The 21,203-nt window shown below is 31.3% G+C and overlaps 1 protein-coding gene and 1 non-coding gene across 2 annotated transcripts in view; both read right to left on the bottom strand.

The window, feature by feature from the left end:
* The window catches only part of LOC148282543 (uncharacterized), a 60,006-nt gene that overhangs the window by 25,765 nt on the left and 13,038 nt on the right, over window positions 1-21,203 (bottom strand). The window lies entirely within an intron of this gene.
* Window positions 10,665-10,857, bottom strand: LOC148282544 (U2 spliceosomal RNA). Its single transcript, XR_015822072.1, has one exon. It is a non-coding gene; the product is annotated as a U2 spliceosomal RNA (small nuclear RNA).

Here is a 21,203-nt window from a genome sequence, read left to right as displayed (position 1 = left end):
TATTTGTAAGGCATTTGGATAGTCCTAGCTCCTATAAAATACATTTTTGAAAATCAGTAAAACCAAAAAAGCAATTAGGGACATGCCAATTGTAGATAACTGGTGTGTAAAAAAATCGCTTTAGTGTCCATAATTCAGGGATAAAATACGGAAATATGTTTGTATGGAGAAAATTAAGACCACGCATCCTCTTTATAAACCAAATTAAAGCCTTATTTCTTTTATATAATATTTTGTTCATTGATTAATATAATTGCATAATTGATACACGTTTTTTTTCTGTACAATCTAGTTTAATAAATTTTTATGTTATAGATGTAACTTTCCAGATAAGAGACTAGCTTTTATATTTGGAGAGTGACTTAAACTGTTATATTTATTTAGTAACTTTGTAGTTACATAATTTCGAATATACATAAGAAAAAAATTGACATTTTTGAAATATTAAGAAAAACAGAAAATAATAATATAATAATACCAATAAAAATTGAAAGCTGTTTTTACCGTTGGTTCAAAAAGATTCTTTAAATTTTCTTTGAATTTATTTACTGACATATTAGTTTTAATTGTTATTAGTTCATTGGGGAGATTATTGTAATTTTTTATTCCTTTGAAAATAAAACTATTTTGACCATGACTTGTGTGGAATTTAAATTATGATTATTCAAAACGTTTTAGTTCGTAAAGTCAGATACAGTTCAGAATAATAAGCGTTAGTGATTGCCACCTATGGTCAGGTTTTATAACTAGATAAATTAATTCTACCCAAACACAGGTGGAGAACAATTAATTTATATGGATTCAAGTTTTTCTTAATTTTACAAATTAAAAAATAATCACTCAATAATGATAATAAAAACAATACAGGTAGTTTTTTTAAACAAAAATAAATATTAAAAGTATTATTCGTCGAACCGCTTCTTAAGATGGTTGTATGGGCTGTATTTTAGAAGATTTGTAAAGCGATACAAACGGACGAAAGTCCCACCGACCCGTCAATTTCCGGCCGTTGTGCGACTATCGTCCGGGCGTAGCACTTTGTAAAATAGACAGTCAGTCATTTTCTTCGGAAAATTTTCAGGAAATCCATTTAGGTAGTTTGGCACGACGAAGACTGTAAAATAACATTATGACATAGTATTTATTTGATCTTAAAATAGAAAAACATAATTATGACAAAAGCAACACAGTATTTTGATAAGTAAATAAAACGAAATTCAACAAATAATAATAATTTAAACTAGTAGGAAACATGCTATAAAATTAATGACATGGGTAATAGAAAGGTAACATGCTAGAAAATTTATTACGTACAATAAAAGTTACAAGCTAGAAATTTCATTACATGCTGGAAATGTTACAAGCTAAAAATCTCATTACATAGTTAAGTTAAAGTAGAAAATTTACAGTGCTCTAAAATTAATTTCGTACTTGAAAATGTTATTTGCTAGAAAATTCATTATATAATAGAAAAGTTACATGCTAGAAATCTATATATGAAAATCAAGCAGATTTTGCTCCATATAAAGATTTACTATTCATTACGTACAATAAAAGTTACAAGCTAGCAAATTCATTATATATTGGAAAATTTTACATGCTAGAAAACTCATAACACGAGTAGAAAAGTTACAGTGCTCTAAAATTCATTCCGTAATAGAAAATGTTCTACGCTGGAAAATTTATTGCATAATAGACAAGTTACATGCTATAAATCTATATATGAAATCATATAGTATAGATTTACCATTCATTACGTACAATAAAAGTTAAAAGCTAGAAAATTCATTACATGCTGGAAATGTAACATGCTAGAAAACTCATTACATAACACGAGTAAAAAAGTAACAGTGCTCTAAAATTCATTTCGTACTAGAAAAGTTACATACTGTAAAATTTATTATGTACTAGAAAATGTTATATGCTAGAAAATTCATTACATAATAAAAAAGTTACACGCTAAATGACCGCATTTCCACCGCATTCACTCTGCTTTTATCCTTCTTCTGCCAGTTCCATGTCTCACTTCCATACATGAGTGTCGGGTCTCAAACCCCCTATGCACTGTCAGTCTAGCTTCACATATTTTTAGCAATTATCGCGCTTAGTGGGCCGTTCATTTGGTTGCCCGCATTCGCCACTCTTTCAACACCTTTTTCTACCCTTCCATCTCTCGAAAACATGCTTCTCAGAACGTACTTTAATTGAAATTTTTATGTGCAAGCCTTATCTTACCATTCAAAAACAGCTGCTATTTTTATTTAATTAGGTTTTTTCATGCATGCATCTTTTGATACATATTTTGTTTTTTAGTACAAGTTTTTGACCAGTCTGTTGTTTGGTTGGCTGGAAGATATTGCTTTCAGCAATAAGTCCGCCAAAGTACTTGACACATTTGTATCTTAAAAGACGTTGCAAGACACATTTATATCTGAGGAGACTCGAGAGAGAGCGCAGTTTGACTTCTCTTGATGTAAACATATTCCCGTATTTTTTTCCTGAATATAGCACAAGAACGATGCTTTTTTACACACTGTAGATATCCACCGTTGGTGTGTTCTATTTGTTTCATTGAAATCAGCGAGAGAGTGACAGATTTTTAAAATTCAAATTTATAAAATTTTCTTCTCTGCATATCTTCTGAGGGTTTTCCAATCATTGTTGCCCTTGTCAGTGGTTGGCAAATTCAAAGATCATTACTCATTAGTCAAAAGAGCCAAAGATCAGCAGTACACCATTGAAGATTCATTTTTCGTCATAAAACCCTTCCTTTAGAAAGCCAATAAACCTTATCATGCACAAAAACATCGCCTATGCACTCGACATATCAACTAGATTTTTTAAAATTAGCCATGATAAAGAGCCTGCTGTCATTAAGAAATATTATATTATTGAACTCGATAAAATATCTTCTTGAATAATTGGTAATTCATTTCGTTTTGACTCATAGTGTAGACTAGAGTTACAGACAACACGCGTCATATTAAAAGTTGCTCTAGCAATTCCAAGGCGGATTGCGAGCTCTGTCTGCATGCTTCCATCCTCAGTTATGTGAGCCTCCAAGTTGCTCTCAAATAAAGCTGTGAACTTTCTCGATCTTCTGTCCATTATTATCGAGAGGCTAATCAGGGTCAGGTTATTGCATATGGTGCCGAATGCTGGGTTATGACCAAAAGAGATGAAAGTATGGTATTAGTATTTGAAAGAAAAATATTAAGGAAGATGTTTTGTGATGTCTACCAAAACGGAGTGTGGAGAAGACGGTTTAATCATGAATTAGAGGCACTGTATGGCGAACCCAACATTGCACAATTCATAAAAATAAGAAGATTATAATGGTTGGGGCATAAGCACAGAATGAATGATAACCGTATCCCAAAAAAGGTTCTTTATACCACTCCGGAAGGCAGACAAAGCAGAGGAAGACCAAAATTAAGATGGCTAGATAATGTGGAAAGTGACATTAGAGCGATTGGCCTGACGAACTGGAGAAGAGCCGTAGGGTGCAGGGACGAATGAAGACAAATTCTGGAGGAAGCCAGAGCCCACAACGGGCCGTAGCGCCACTGATGATGAATCAAGGTTAGGACAGAATTCGTTGAACATAATCTGAGCTTCTTTCGTATTAATAGTAGTCACGGATTCGATTCTTGCCAATAGCAAGAAAAAATCCAAGAAAGATTTTTTTCTCAATTGGTCTGGGTGTTGTGGTGTATTTTTTCATTACCTACTTCCATATGCTCTTTATCTCCCCCGCTGACAAGCCTCTAAATAAAAACTTAGCAGGATATTATTTTTCCTTTAAAAAATACATGTTAAGTCCCAGACAAGCAGAGTATTTCTGCAGTTTGTAAACAATTTTCTAAAGATCACTAACAGACCTTTCAAGAAGAACCGCATCGTCTGCGTAGTCTAAGTCGCACAATTTTAGGAGGAGTTTACTTCTATGCCCCCCGATCAGGTAGTATTGATTTGCATAAGATAAAATCCATCGATATGATGAATAAGAACAGTGCAAGGACGTAGCCTTGCCTCACCCCAGTGGAGATCCTAGACCAATCAGTAAAATAGCTGTCGATTGTCACACGACAATTGCTGCCTACGTGGAGCGCCTTTATGACAGGAATAATCTTAGGAGGAATACCGTGCGCATCGATAATTTTCCAGAGAGATGGCCGATGCGGACTATCAAATGCTTTCCCGTAGTCAATGAAGCAACACGTAAGGGTAAGTTCATTTCATTGCTCTGTTGGAGAATGTATATTATATTATGGATATGGTCTGCACATGACTCACTAAGAATAAAACCAGTTTGGCTGACTCTCAGAATCTGCAGTACAGGAGCTCGTATTCTGCCCAAGATTATGTGTGGAAGAATCTTTAGGGTAAACTAACATAACGAATATGGGTGTCTTAGAAAATTTAACAACAATTGTGATATCATCTCTTTAAATATTGTGCTAAGAATCCCTTAAGAGAGGGCGATGTAACGTCGTGATATATTAATCAAAAGACGAGTGATTAGAAATCCAGATGATTAAAAAAATGCATTTTAATTTATCGGTTTTTCATACTTTATAAAAATAATCATATAATTTAGGCCTATTAAAGTAAAATACGACTTCATTACTTTATAAAATCAGATAGATATATCAAGACTTGCATTCTATGTAGACTCATATGACATCATAGCCACACAAGGATTATTTCACTACATCGTTATTATTCATATTATGAACACAATATTCGATATCTTCAATACAAATTCTGTTCATGAATTAAAACGAATTCTCACTGGTTATTTTTTAGAAAAATAATGGATTTAATTGAAAATATATTATTTAATTTAACTTTGTTTCCTGGAATACGTGATTTTTTATTTCTTTACTTAACATGCTAGACATAATTTTAAATTGTACATTGGTGGATTTATTGCCAAATGGCAACTTCTTCCAACCAACTGATGTTGATGATTTCACTAAATAGAGGTATTATTATTTAGTAAATTAAATTTTCTTATTTTTTATTTTTGTTTTATTACTCAAAAAACTTTTATTTTTTAAGTACAATGGTTGTATTATTTTTTAATTATTATTATCTAGTTATTCTCAACTTTACAGTGTTATATTTATATTTAGAACGTAAGATTTTCTCATGGTTATTGCTATCTTTATTTAGAAATGTTACGTTTCTTTTTTACTTATTGTATTATATGTTTACTAAATTGTTTAGTTTTAATTATTCTATTATTGTATACTATGTCCTACATGATTATTGTGCACTGCTGTGATTATTTCTGTAAATTATTATTTTTTTGTAAAAGGTTCTTTGAACCGTTGATGTATAAATAAATAAATATTGCAAAGGTCTATGCAATTCTGATTTAGAGATGTTTTTTTTTACTGTTAATGTTTTTTGAAATTTTAACAAAATTGTAGAATACACAGTTTTATAATTTCATTATACTACTCGTATAAAAGTTCTTGAAACTTGGGAAATATAAATTGTTTTTGCGTTATAAATATAATCATTCGAGTCACCCACGGCACCCACGGAGCCCATTGAAAAATATGACAACTAAATCAAAACACCATGTGTGAATATTAAACAAACTAAAAATATAGTTGTGTATTCTAGAGAATGTAGAATCTATAGAGATCTTCCTACACTAACATTATTCAGAACCCGTCAAATGTTTGTGAGAAATGCTGTAATCATGAGCTAGTGGGAAGAGAGTTAAAAGCGGAGAGTAATGTTGTATGAAGCAGGGGCGAGCGGTGAGGTTTTTGACCAGGGACCAACCAGGTTTGGTTCTAAGTACAAAGGTAAAACATGTATCTACTACCAACACAGTTATTCGAGTCAGTGCGTTGAAATAAACCAAATAGCATTTTTATGTCATAATTAGAAAAGAGTTAAATTTCATGTTTTAAGATTATAATACCATAATTTTAACCTATCTAAGTGCTAAATTTGCTATAAACCGTCACAATATATGAAAAATAAACGTGAATTGCTTCCATCGACATACTAAATATCTCAATTTGCGCGTGCGCGGACTTGTAAATTCCGTACTGGGCGACCGCCTTAAAGGAACTAAAAGACTTTCGTATTTCAGAATAACATACATATGTGTATTGTGATCTCATTTTTTTTAAAGTTGAAGGTGACGTAGTATTTGCTACATCTCCAGCTGTTTGGACGTCCTTGATTTAACGAACCTCATAACATTTAATGTACCTTTAACTCGGACCCGTCAGACTAACAAAACGCTATTTTATATAAACTAATCAAGTAGTATTTATTATATTCACTCGCCTATTCATAGATTATATAAACTTGGCAATGAATTTAGCTCTATTGATATCTTTTGCTGTTCAATATCCAAATTTAAAGAAATACTTTTGTTAATGATAGCCATTTTGTGTTCGAGTCCCTATTGTTTTTATGGTCTAATTTTTTTAAATTTCTTTCTTTTGAATTTGTATTCTTGTATTAATTTATTGTGTACTCGCTGTCACTATGTAGTTTATAGTTTATATTTACCATATCTGTGTATTTTTTATAATGTAAAAGCCCGCTAGGATGTATGTAGGGACATAAATCTGTGATGTTGCTAATAATAATATTGTTCCTATGAAGGAATAACGTGTCCTTTTATTATATGTCATCGAAAACAATCTTAATTTTTTTGAAGAGTAGAAAAAAACTATATTAGTTTGCATTTAAAAAATGATGAGAAGTATAAACGAATACAAGAACCTTTAAATACATTTTTAATTTTAAAAAGGCGATGCATAATAATTCTAGGTCTTAAATTAAAAATAATAGGGAAATATCACATACTTCAAATACCGATAAAAAAACTTTAAATGGATTTAGAAAAATTAATTGAATTTTCAAAATCAATATGGGTATTGTGGGGAAATGTTTTCATATTTAACTTTAAAAAATTAATTATAAAAAATGTGTCCCTAGAAAAACGCAACATGTTTGGAATTGATTATCTAACTCTGAATTGCTTGATAAGTTAGAACGATTGCAGAATATTTGTATTCGTTATATCTTTAATCTTCGCAAATTTGACCACATAACCGAGTATCGCACGCAACTACACTGGCTCAGTATCAGGCATAGAAGAAACATTCACATTCTATCACTTCTTCACAATATTTTAAATAATCCCACTTCGCCTGTTTATCCGAGAGAGCTCATCCAACCTCTTTCACAACACAGACTATCTCTTCGTTCTAGTAACGAGAGAACCCTTTTAATACCCTGTCATCGCTCTAATTTTTTTGCCTCCTCTTTCACAGTAGTAGCCGCTTGATTGTGGAATAATCTACCCACTAATGTTAGAGACGCCGAAGGGTCATTATTTACATTTAAGTCAAGATTGAAATGTCACTATCTAAATATTTAAATTGTTCCTTTATCCTTCTTCTTTCCTTCCCACCCTCTCTCCTCTCTTCATAGTAGTGTTATTTTTTTTTTATGTATATATTTATTTTTGTTAATCTTTGCTTTTAATTTTTGTATAAAATTGTAAGATTCAATATGTCCATGTATTTATAATTTTATCAAACTGAACGGTTTGGGTAGGTAGGAAGAAGTTGCCTTAAGGCAATATGCCCGCCCTTTTATGTATATTTATTGTATATGTATATAAAGTGTCAAATAATAAATAAATTATCAATTTAAACTTATTTTTAATGATGCTAATAAATGCAAAAAAATTTTTTTTTACTCGACAATATTTAGTAGACTCTATTACTTTAAAATTGTAAAAAACGTGGTCCGTAAAAAATATTTCTGTACAGAGTACCTAGAGATGTTTTCAAACCTTTCAGACCGGGTGTTTTTCATTCAAATATCTATGATATTTAAGATTTATTTACCCGTACCTGCCAACATTAAAAAGCGGCGAGTTTATTTTTAAATTACTGGTATCTCTAAGTATGTCTCTTTTTCTGACAGGATTTAAGTCAAGTTTTCAATATAATTCACTAAAATAAAACTAATTTGATCAAATATACATAACTTGTTAGACCATGGGTTCCCAAAGTTGACTGGGCTCCGACCCATCTAACAAAAATTTCTAATCTTGGGACCCACCTCTTAGCTGTCTTAGAGAAAAGAGAGCATACATATTGCTTATGCTGAGATTCCCTAGTGGCGAGTCGTCGAGTCGAAAACTACTTAATGCTGTCTTATTTGTTCTAATTAATTAAGTATTACCAATATGAATAAAAGACTCTTGAAATAAGACACACAACTTTTTTGTTTTTAATTACTAAATACCTACAAGGTTTTTTTTACAAAGTTATTTCAACGGAAAGGATGTATTTGTTTCTTATTTTTCTTCATTACAGTTTTAGCATCAACTTCAACATTAGTTACTTTTAATCGTAGTGAGTTTGGTAAATCCAATATATTTCGGTATGTAGTTTTGATGTTAACTATAGCCGAAAATCCAAACTCACATAGATGTGAGGTAGTAAAGAGGAGGAGAACTTTCATAGCTTCACCGAATAGGCAAGGATAATTATCAGCGAGAGGCAGAGTACGTTAACTGTTTACGATTGAAACTATTTTTCAATGACGTATCTTTTGATAAATCAATGAGTTCTTTATTTGCTTTTGTTGACATAGTAGTTGGTAAGTCGTCTTGAAATGGGTTACTCGACTGTGCTGCCATCTGCAGTGCATTGGCAATTCAAATTATTATTATTTTATCACAATATTTTCGGTAACTTAAGTTTATTTAAATTTTTAGTAATTATAAAAAGCTAAATGAAATATAAAATTTCATATATACAGCTATAAAGGCCCACTCAATATTCGATAGCGACCCACTGGTGGGTCGCGACCCATAGTTTGGGAAACCATGCGTTTGACAATAACCCACGTTAAATGAGCTTTTTCGATTTATAATAAGTTTGAGATTCATTTTTCGTTAAAAATGAAAGTGAAATATTTTTTAAAGTATAAATAAATATAGGGGTTCAAACTGTCAGTCGGGGCGCAGTGAGTCACATCTCGCTGGAGGGTGTGATTTTTTAAAGTGCTTGAACGCCCAGTTGCATTTCACCGGCAACACTACTAACTAGTTTCTGTCGCCTCCAAACCAGAACCAACCAGCTAAGGGAAGGTAGCCCCGACAGAAAATCCACCATAGAAGCAACGCAAAACCACTCTGGCCATGTTTTCCTAGGCGAGTAGTTTTTCACAGCGAGTACATCAGTAAGCAGTCGTGTTGGCTGCGGAATATAAAAGTAGCACGGAACAAAAATGCTTTCGATACAGTGATCGCCAACGTTAGGGCTACCCGACAAGGCACCGGAAGAAGAAGACAAAATAAAAAAGTTAAAACATACCAAATTTTTTCCAATAATTCCATTAGTAAGTACAGAATACAAAATATTTTTTATATCCACAGAAATTAATTCAGGACTGAAAGGGTCAAATGGAAATAAAAATGTCGCCTTTGTGTGATTTTTTTTCCTTAAAGCACGCATTTTAAACAGCTCGCATTTTTTATGAAAAAAAAGAAAAACAGCAATCAGTCAATAAAACAAACATACGTCTGCATTGTTTTTACCTGAAAAAGAATCACAAAAAAAACATTACAGAATAGAAAATCACAGCAAAATCGGTGCATAGTAATAAATATTTTGCTATCATTTTAATGAAAAGAAACTTGAAATCATTTTAATGAAAAGAAACTTGAAATAATGGACGCATTTTTTCTGAAAAACAAAAATAGATAGAACATTATTTTTTTGAAGAAAAGGTTAAAAACAGCTGAAATAATAGACGCATTTTTTCTGAAAAACGAAAATAAATAGTGCATTTTTTTTCGAAGAAAAGGTTAAAACAGCTGATATAATGGACGCATTTTATCTGAAAAAAGAAAATAAATGGTACATTTTTTTTTAAGAAAAGTTAAAAACAGCTGAAATAAAAGACGCATTTTTTCTGAAAAACGAAAATAAATAGTACATTTTTTTTTAAAGAAAAGTAAAAAACAGATCACATTAGTTCCCCGAAAAGAAAAATAAATTGTCCAGGATTGTGAAGCACAGCAAAATCGCAGAATGACTTTTAAAAAATATTATTTGACATATATAAACGCGGTTCGTTTTTTAGGGAAAATTAGAGCAGAGGAAAAGGAGGTTGCCATTTTATTTTTTAAAGAATGTAATACTGCATGTAAAATGACAAATTACTGTTTGTAAAAAAGATAATAAAAAATGGCTACTGTGAGCGGAATCGGAATCGACACTGGAAAGAAAAAAGTTACCAAGCGACATTTAGCAACTTTACAGAATTGCCATTTACAGTATTTTTGTTTCTTTTTTTAATTAATAAAAAAATATGCACACGTACTACTCGTATTTTGGCGTCATTCCTCGTAATTTAAGTAAAAAAATAAAATACCAGATTCTTTATTAACTAAATCATTGATTAGCTCTTTTGTAAAATTACTTTACTTTCCATAGTCGATATTACTTGAGTTCATAATATGTACACATCTTAATTTTCCCGTGCCGAACGGAATGAACCGAAGGTTGGTATAACATGGGGTCGCCGGGGGCTGTCTGACCACCAATCATGGCTCAGAGCACGCCGGGGACCCGAGGACACCGTCAGTTTTTAAGAGTTTAAAATGGGCCGATCCCGGCGGCACTGCAATGCCGGGCCAACCCGCGACAGGAGTGGAGCAAGCCCCGAACATCCCGTCACATTCCAAAAATCAGTTTAATATACTGGTCCCGCATTGCGGGAACTATCAGATATTAAGCTGATAAGAACAGATACTACACTTTGATCTTAGCCAACAGGCCGAGAAGCGATACCTGTACACACTCACCATGAAAATTTATAAATTGTAAATAGCGTTTCGCAAGCGCGCTGCAAACGCTCATAGCGCCATCTATTGGCAGAAAGAGTGAGACTATTTCGAAATATTTTGAAGATCTGGTTGTGGTCCCTTGGCTAGTGTTTTGGACTCACGGCTCAAAGGTCTGTGGCCCGAATCCCACCCTACCCTAACTAGATGCCCATTTTCTAATAGTGAGTATCAAAATGAAATAATTGAATCTTTAATGTGTAAAAAGAGTTCTGCGCTGGTTCGGACATGTAGAGCGAATGGACAACGAAAGAACGGCTAAACGTATTTACAATGCGAATGTTCATGGATGTAGTAATAGAGGAAGACCGAGACGGACATGGCATGACCAAATCAAATAAATACTTGAAGATGGACGTGGCAAAAGTCGGAATAATCAGCGCGCGTGCATGAGAAGATGCATGAATGTAGAGGAAGCGAGATCTGAATGCAATGATAGAGTGATGTGGCGTTCTATCCTCTCTGCCTACCCTTACGGGGAAACGGCGTGATAGTTTGTTGTTATTGTAAAAAACATTTCTTTAGTGCCATAATTCAGAGAGAAAATACGTGAATACGTTTGTATGAAGAAAAATCGGACCGTATTTCCTCTTAAGATTAAATTTTGTTGTTATTGTAAAAAAACATTTCTCTAGTGCCATAATTCAGAGAGAAAATACGTGAATACGTTTGTATGAAGAAAAGTCGGACCGTATTTCCTCTTAAGATTAAACATAAACATAATTAAGTATACTTATAAAACTTTACTAAATTTTTTTTAGTACAAACCGTTCGGATAGACGTAAAAAATATGTTGGAACTTTTCATTGGTAAGTAGGTACCTAGGTACTTGTTTACGATTGAATTCCAGAACTTGAAATAATTAATTTTCTTTTCAAATATAGAATTCTTTTAGCAAATGTCAAACTCTGCTCAGGGGTACACTAAGTTAGGAATGCAATTTTCAAAAACGTATCGAAGTCAGTTGATATTATTTTAGTATTACCAAAAATCCAACAAAAATAAATAAATGTTTAGCAATTATAAGGAATTCAATAAAATAATCTGAGGATCCATAAAAAAACGAATGTTGTTTGTAAACATTAAAAAAAAAACTTTTTTTATACGCAAAAAAATAACATCCATCAATTTTTTTTGTAAACGCATTCTCGGCGAATGCAACTGTGGCGATGGATAAAAAAACATTTACGCTTCTATTTTTTTTGTATTAAATTAATTGAAGATTTTATGAGTTATAAATCTTCTCGTGGCAAAGATGTACATTTATCTGAAAACTGCACGTAAATCGATCCAGTCCATCCAAGACAACCGTTCGAGCATTGCCTTTTATATATGATATATAAGAAGATAAATTGATAGAAGATGTGGGAGTAAACGTCTCCTTGACGAAGGACGAAATTAGCAAGTTCTTACGGTCAGGAAGATATATTCTGAAATGAAGGTGATATTTATTAACCCAAAAGAACTTCATAGATTATTCTATAACCATAAATTAATTTTGCTTCGGGCCTTATTCAAACAAATAATATTTCATCATCATTTTCGTATCTGTACCGGTGGTGCAAAGGGATTTCCTCATCATTATTTTTTATGGAATATAAGGCCACCAGTCTCACGCTTCAAATGATTGTCCAAGAACAATGAACCATTGCGGTGTAGAACCACCTTTAAAATGTAGTTGCAGCAGAGCTCCAATAATGTAAACCCGGACTATCCGAATCGCTGATTATCCAAATCGCTTTCAGAATTTTAGAAAAAAAATAATAAAACGGCTACGTATTGCGATTCACGACCTTTTCCTTTTCTTGTTTCCAGGACTCATCTTACTTTGAATGTCTTTCTTTGTTTTTCCAGTCCTAATAAATATATATTACAACAGAGATGAAGAACATTTAAGAAAAGGTAATATAGAAGTCTAGGCATCTACAGGGCTTATGACCAGTCGATGGCTGGTTTAAGTGGCCACTTTACACACTATGTAACATTCACCATTCTGCTTATATTTGAACATTTTTAAATTACCTGGTCCATGAAGAAGTATAGAAATTTTAAAAAATAACATTTTCAGGCGTTGCCTAGTATGTAGGTGAAATAATTCAATTAGATGAATCTCACCCGCATAAATAAAGGTTTCAGCTCTTTAACTTCACAAACATCAACAGATGAAAGAATTGAAGGAATATAGATGTTCAAATATAGGCAGAATGGTGAATGTTACACAGTGTGTAAAGTGGCCACTTAAACCAGCCATTGACAGGTCATAAGCCCTGTAGATGCCCAGACTTCTATATTACCTTTTCTTAAATGTTTTTCATCTCTGTTGTAATATGTTAATATAAACAGCTCCTTAGGGAGTTGAATCCAGTCCTTGTCTACAAAAATTTGGACAAACTCAAAATATTGTTGCTAATAAATATACTTTCCAGGTATACAAACTAGAAAAGTGAAGCTGAGATAATATCACTTTTGTGAAAAGAGTATATAATCAAATATACACAACAGTTAGAATGTTTTTTACTTTGATAAATGAAAATAATGCATGCATCTGTCTTATAACAATAATAATTATACAAAAAAGAATTTAATTCTGTATTCAACCAATGATTTTAAAAGTCTGGCTGATCACACAGCCTGAGATGTGCAGTTTGCAGAAAACAGTCAGCTCTAGTAAAACTCTAATTTATATTGTGTCATTATGTATTGAACATTTTGTTTTATATTCATACTAGCGGACCCGATAGACGTTGTCCTGCCCAAACGTTGGCTTGCTTGCTATTATCTTGGAAAAATACTTTTCATCTCGGTACTTGTTTGTGATTTAATTCCATAACTAAAAATGGTTAATATTAAACAAATATTGAATTTAAGTAGGTACTTGTTTATGGTTGAATTCCAAAACATAAAATAAATATTTTTTCAAATTCGGAATTCTTTTTACAAACGTCAAACTCCGGTCGTCTCACCAACAAAGGGGTGTGCTTTTGTAGGAATACGATTTTTAAAAATGTATTGAATTTAATATTATTTTAGTGTTACCAAAATTCCAATAAAAAGAAATAAAATGGGGAGAAATTATAGGAATTTAAGTAAAGAATCTGATTGAGATCCACAAAAAACAAATGCTGTTTGTAAACATTCCGACAAATGCCGTTTTTGTGATCAACACTATTTTCAGAAGGTGATTATTACAGTTTTTTGTACGAAAGCGGCCTGGCTGTTTTAAGAAGAACATAGAATTGTCTTTATTGCACATGATAACACTTATATCTTATTTTTTCAAAACTGTGGACTGGCTGCATGCTGCATAACTACATTCAAATCTCCTACCTGTTTCAGGATATCTCCGTTCACAATGATCTCACATTTAGTCGCACTTTCATATCTTTAAAAACCATCACCTTTCATCAACATTCATCAGCAAATCGCCGTCTTTGAATACGTCGTAGACCTTTGTAACCTTTATTTTTTTATTTAATATAATGTTTGTTATGACATCGTTAATAGTTATCACGCCGATAAAATAACAACTACGCTTAAGCTAAAACCTGACCTAATAAAATTCGTATTAGCACCGGATTGTACAAAATTTTCGGCAAACAAAAAAAAATGATTTTAAATAAACTAAACAATCGATAGACATTTCAACAAAAACGGACGAAAGTCGAGGATTCATTTTTACAAAAATATTTTTACAGATTTTCTGTTGCATTGTTTATTTTCTTTTACTTTTTACAATACGTAAATATTGATTATTTTTCTAATACATAGATTCTTATCAGTTTTATAATATTATATAATCTTGAGTCATTAGTTAGGTAACGTTTTTGTTAAAATTACAAGTTTCAAGATTATATGCAACGGGAGATCATTATTATTTTTTGGCCCAGATGTAACGCGGGGTATAACTTTTCTTCATACAAACATTCTCCAGTGTTTTCTCCCTGGATTATGACAGTGAAGCAGTGTTTTTTTTTTTACACATTATAGATTTAACCATCTCATAGTTTTATTTTTCAGATAAATTATTTCTAATGAGAGCTAGGATCATCCAAAAGCCCATTAAAGTACCCAGTTTTATCTGCCGTCTTCAGACGGTACGGTATAAAAATAAAATAAATAATTTTGAAAAACAAAAAAGGTGCCGATACGGAAAGTTTAATTCTGATACTGTTTCTAAAAATAAAAAAAAATAAATCGGTTCAGTTTTGAAAATAAAAAAAATTAAATCGGTTCAGTTTTGAAAATAAAAATAATTAAATCGGTTCAGTTTTGGGGTGCAAAAAACGGACAACGAATCCTCGATTTTTTAAATTTTAGTTAGGAATAATCAGTCCGACGTGACGTGCAGTTGTCTTTTTCGCACAGTGTCGTGGAGGCGTTTGCGAGATAGTGACAGAAAAAAAGATCTAATTTCTCTGACACAGCATTTCCGATTGAAGGTAAAATGTCGTGCAAAATAAATTCCATATTATTTACAACGGACCAATAATCTTGTTTCTAGTTTAGTTTTTGCTTTCTTATTATGCTGACAGTTATTCTCTTTATTTTCTGATTTTTCGTAGTATAGCTTTCAGGAAAATTAGTCCTTTATCTAGTCCTTTAAGATTTATAAATAATGAAATTTATTTATATTAAATTAATATAAAACAACTTTGTTTTTAACCACTTATTTTTGTTTTTTGTACCGACCTATACTTAAGTATACCTTGATAAAGAAGCTTGTGCTGTTTTGAAACCAGTCGGTAGAAAATACAAAAATAAATGTATTTGATTAAAATAATACTAAAAATAATAATAATCATAGTTTATTAACAAAATAACAATAACTTTATCTACTACATATACACATAGGTAATAGATTTCTCAGGATCATGTCTAGTCTGCCTAACTAGGTACAACCTGTTTTAAGGCAGACATTTTTATGCAAAAATAAACAATAACATTACTACCTACTAGTTAATTTACCATACTGTTATAAAATATTAATTTATACCATTTATTATTTAAGAATGTAATTTGAGTAAATTTTCCGATTTTTCTCGACCTTAACCTAGTAACCAATTTTTAAAAAAATTTTGAAAATGAATTGAATAACAAAAAAAATATTGCATTAAATATTTTTTAAGTATAAATAATGATTTGGTCGCATTTGAGAAGGACTTAAAAAACGACTCGAATGATGCTTTTTGAATTTTTATTAGTGGATTTAGTCATGTGATTTATGATCCACCCCATCCCGTAATACCATATTCAATGACTCTCACATATAGCAAATTACAGAAAGTTGGAAATGTTTCTCAGCACTTTATAGTAAAATAGTCAATAAATTCTGAGCTTTCCGGTTAGGTTATCTATACAAGCTTCTCATCTAAGCTTATCCATCAATCGTAATCCCTAAGTTATTAATAGTATCCGCGTGTTTGATGATATCACATTTGCAGATCTTGGTCTTAGTACGATCGCTTGTATGTAAATAAATATCAGGATCATGATTAAGGTTGACCGATAATATTTGTTCTAAAACTCAACTACTTTATTTGAGTTGACCCTTTCCGTATGCTGTTCAGCCTTCGCAAAAACACCATTACAAGTAGAAGCTTTTGCCTTGTGGAGCAACGTATTTGATTCCTAAAGGGTCACTTCGTAAATTATTGAGTTTGATATTTGAATTATACTCGTATTTTCCATATAACTTATAAACCGATGCCGGGATTTTACTTTTACAGCTATACTTTGTAACTTTTGTATAATATGCAATGATATTTAGCTAGATGAAAAAATACACGGATGACCTTATCCTTTGTCCAAGTTTCTGGCAATTTATTTAGTTACATACATAAGTTTACTGTACATTTTTTGACACATTAGCCCCAATTCCACGGGACTAGCAATTAGTTGACACAGACACATGAGTTTACCACCACAAATATAGGATCAGAAATATTAAAAATATTTTAAAAAAAACATAAATATATATGGCACATCAATATGGTAAACAGTAAACTCAAACATTAGGAAAATCATCAAGGAGTTTCCCACTCAAATCCCTCCCACTAAGGAAAATCCAGTCCTTAACTACTTTCTTGAAAATAGTTTTTGTCCTTGAGAGTTTAATACGCTTTTCCAAAATATTGAACACTCTCGGTGCGATAAATGAGAGAAGTCTCTGAGCAAAAGTCGTACGGAGCAATGTACTTATTAAGATGAATTTTCGCGTTTTATGTTCCCATTTTGGCTCTAAAACCGTAATGTTGGTTAGATAGTATAATATTATTATTTTCTAAGTAAGCCATTAACCGGTTTTCAACTGCTTTCTCGATTAGCTTAGAAATCGTATTACGAGGTGATATTGGTCGGTAATTGACAATAGCAGTTTTGTCTTCGGATTTATAAATAGGACATATAAAAGCTTCTTTATGAGTCGGAAAAATTCAACTTCTAAAACTTTTGTTGAAAATATGAGTGAGCGGAGTCAAAATAATTTTACTAAAAGTTTTTCAGACATATTATCCGTCCCCGTGAAAAAATTTACTGTAATTTTTTTTGTATTTTGTTTTTAAATACATTATAGAGATAAAACATGTACTCTGGCGACAGCGGGGAAGTTGCACTATTTTCTGCAAGTTGGGCTTCAGATTTTTTTTTTCCATACATATATTATTTACAAAGAAATAAAATTACAAAAATACACTTAAGAAAAATATATCTTAAAATTAATCTATAACATGAATTGGGAAAAATGCCCGCAAAGACTTTAGCGTCTGAGCCTGGGCCATTATTTTTTTAATTATTAAAAAAATTATAGCATATATGGTATATCATGACCATGAAAAGAAAAGAAAAGAAAAATAAAAGAAAAATAAAAGGAAACCCAAATTAACATATACGAAAACATGATATATTTGCAGTATGTATTTACTTTTAATTTTGTTTTTTTTTTTAAATATAAACAATACATTCAGTAAAAAAATTGAACACTTAAGGTTGAACTTGTCAAAAAAGATTCTGGCTCTTGTGTTTGACTATATCTATGATGTATTCATTATTTGTATAATTTTACACGCAATCGGATCCGACATTTATAAAGTGCTCATTCATAATATTAGCAACGGTTTTAATGTGCTCGTCATTGATATTAAGTTTTTGGACACATTTTTTATTGGTTTGTCCGCGAATAACTTTTTATTTGTTGTAAATTTTCTGGATTACAATTAGCTGACTAACTGTCCTTTGTAATGGTCGAATTTGGAATTTTTATGAGTTTTTGGCACATGCTTCGATATGGTTTATATTATGATTTGAGTATTTTATTACGAAGATCAGAACAATCATTTGGTTTCTTTTATGAATTATTGTCACGATCCCAGGTGGGATTCACGTAATTCTTAATGAGATAATGTCTTAATAGGTTTAATTTGAGAGGAATTTTCAATTTGGAAATGCATGCAAAAATTCTTTTGGGTTACAGGTGCTCGAAACTCCTGTGCACGGTACTTGTCTTACTTTTCGTTAGATTGCGCAGCTTAATTATTTGGGTCCTTGATGATCTCTAGGGTAGTAGTGTAATGGTCGGTGACTGCAGTGGTAAACATAACATTAGTTGAGGGGTTTTTTTGTTTTAACAAATATATAGACATAAATGCAGGACTTCGTTTCTTCTGTGATTCTAGTCGGTCGAAACAAATCCGCAATGGAATAATTAACTTATATTTTGATATTCGGTTTATTACTAAGGAGATTAATTTTTATGTTTCCTGCTATAACAATATTTGTAGTCCTTATATATTTAAACATATTGTGCGATGAATTTATAAATGGTCAAAGGTTAGTTCGGTTAAGAGATCTATAAATTGTATATACCGTGTTTGTGATATTTACATGGAATTAGCATCAACTACCTTTATTCCGGTAATGCAAACAATGATGGTTTCTTTAACATATTTCACAACTCTGTCATTTTTATTGAGGTTCCATAAGATGTCACATCGCCATTTAGATTATATATATATATATAAAGGCAATGTTTGTATGTATGTCCTCGATGGACTGAATAACTACTGGACTGATTTATGTGCGGTTTTCAGTGAAATGTAAATCTTTGCCGCGAGCGTGTATATAGCTATTAAAATCTTCATTTTTTTTAAGTAGAAAAAAGTTAGAAGCGTAAATATTTTTTATTCTTCACCAGGGTTGCATTTGCCTAGAATGCATAAATGTACGAAAAATTGGAAGGATGTTATTTTTTTGTGTATTAAAAAAGTTCGTTTTTGAATGTTTACAAACAACAAACATACGTTGTTTATGGATCCCAATTGGATTATTTCCTTAAATTTCTTATAATTTCCACCCATTAATATCTTTTTACTGGCTTTTTGATAAAACTAAAATAATATGAACTGACATTTGATACATATTTGAAAATTGCATTCCTGAATAGAGTGCACCCCTGTTGATGAGAAGAGCAGACATTTGCAAGAATAGTTTTATATTTGAAAATGAATTATTTTATGTTTTGTAATTCAAACATAAACAAGTAGGTACTTAGCAACTTACTGAAATTCATTGTTTGAATATGAATTATTTGTAGATATGGAATTCAATCATAAACAAGTACCAGGGTTCCTACTTATCAATAAAAAGTTGCACATTTTTTTTTTCATAACAACGAAATGTCGATTTTCTCAATTTTAGTTAGCCATAAAAGGTCCGAAATACAGTTGTCTTTTTTTCATAGCATCGGGGAGGCATTTTCAAGACAGTAACAAGAAAACAGTGTTCGAATACCCATTTATCAAAATTCCCTGTCACCGCATATCCTCATAATTTATGTAATCCGAAACACAAAAATAATAATGTTTATGTACACATTTAATTTGAACTAAATACAATAATTGATCAAACTTTCGACTGTGTTCTTTAAATTTATTTATGTATTTCATTGCCATGTATTTTGCCAGTTGCCAGTTATTTTACTTTTTATGTATATTGTAAAAAAAAACAAAAAAATATATTTAAAAAAAAAACACATAAACTAGTATGTAGTCAAATCTAGCAACAGCAAAGCATTACCGGGTTCAGCTCGTTTGGTATAAAAGACAAATTAGTCTAAAATTCCGATTTTTATTTTATTTATAAATTATAAAATACAATGCATTTTACAAAGCATAATACAAATGAATTACATTCCTAGGAGTTGTTACAGCTCATTTCGGGATTTAAATAATACTATTATTTTTTTAAAAATCACAAATGTATAACAAAAATGAAACAAAGCAAGTTTGATATCTTTATAACTAAATATATAACAACAATGTATAGAGCAAAAAACTTTTCTTACACGAACAAAATAAATAAATAAAAGTGATTTTTAAATATGCATAAAATTACGAAGGTTAAGGAATTAAGTTTTTTTGTTGCGACGAAGGATAAATTTTCTATAAAGGTTTAAAATCTTCTTATTTTGAATTACCTCAAAACGAGACGTCACGCGCCCCGCGGGACCGACGGCACACAATATGACGTTTTAACGCCAAATCTGTACGCAATGTTTATTAGAAGCGCAGTCAGCGGCCATAACCAGCGTTGTCAACCCTACCGATTTCGGGCTAAATCTACCGATCTACCGGATTTGATCGAAATTCTACCGATTTTTGAACATTTTTTTTTCTCCGTAAAACGTTATTTTTAACTACCTATTTATTCGTTACAAATATAGGCAACCCTTTTATAAATGAATAAACCAAATACTGTTTTTTTTCTGTTTGCTATTTTTTGCGAGGTTTCTGCCATCTTTTTAAAAATAAAAACTATTTATCCTTCGGTCGTACATTATACATACGTTTATTGGTGATTTGAGCTAATTTTTAAAGTTTGTAAATTAAAATTATCTATTTTTCTTCATAATTTCATAATTTATTATTAATTAAATGAAATGTAAGCGAATAACTAATTTTTATTTATTTTTTTAATTTTTTTTATTTTGTTTATTCAGAAAAACAACAGCAATACAAAAAAATATACACAACATTATAAAAAAATATATAAAATAAAGCCAAATCAGTTTTCCACAAATACAATTATAAAAATCCAGTTCAGTTAGATATAATTCATAGAAGTGCATGTGTGCGAGTTTTTTTTTGTGTGAGGATGCGTGTGTAAAAAAGTGGAGTGTGGTTTTGGTAGGTATGTGAATATGTGTGTGATTGTATATGGGTGTGAGGGTAGGTTTAGGGACAGGGTGAGTGTGTGTTTGATATGAGTGAATATAAACATCTTAAATTTATAATGTAAA

The sequence above is a fragment of the Micrasema longulum genome, unplaced genomic scaffold (assembly GCF_059751315.1).
Source record: "Micrasema longulum isolate JH-2025_06_02 unplaced genomic scaffold, ASM5975131v1 h1tg000319l, whole genome shotgun sequence".
Classification (NCBI taxonomy): domain Eukaryota; kingdom Metazoa; phylum Arthropoda; class Insecta; order Trichoptera; family Brachycentridae; genus Micrasema; species Micrasema longulum.
The sequence above is the reverse complement of the archived record's forward strand: the minus strand, read 5'-3'. Positions and strand labels throughout refer to the sequence as shown.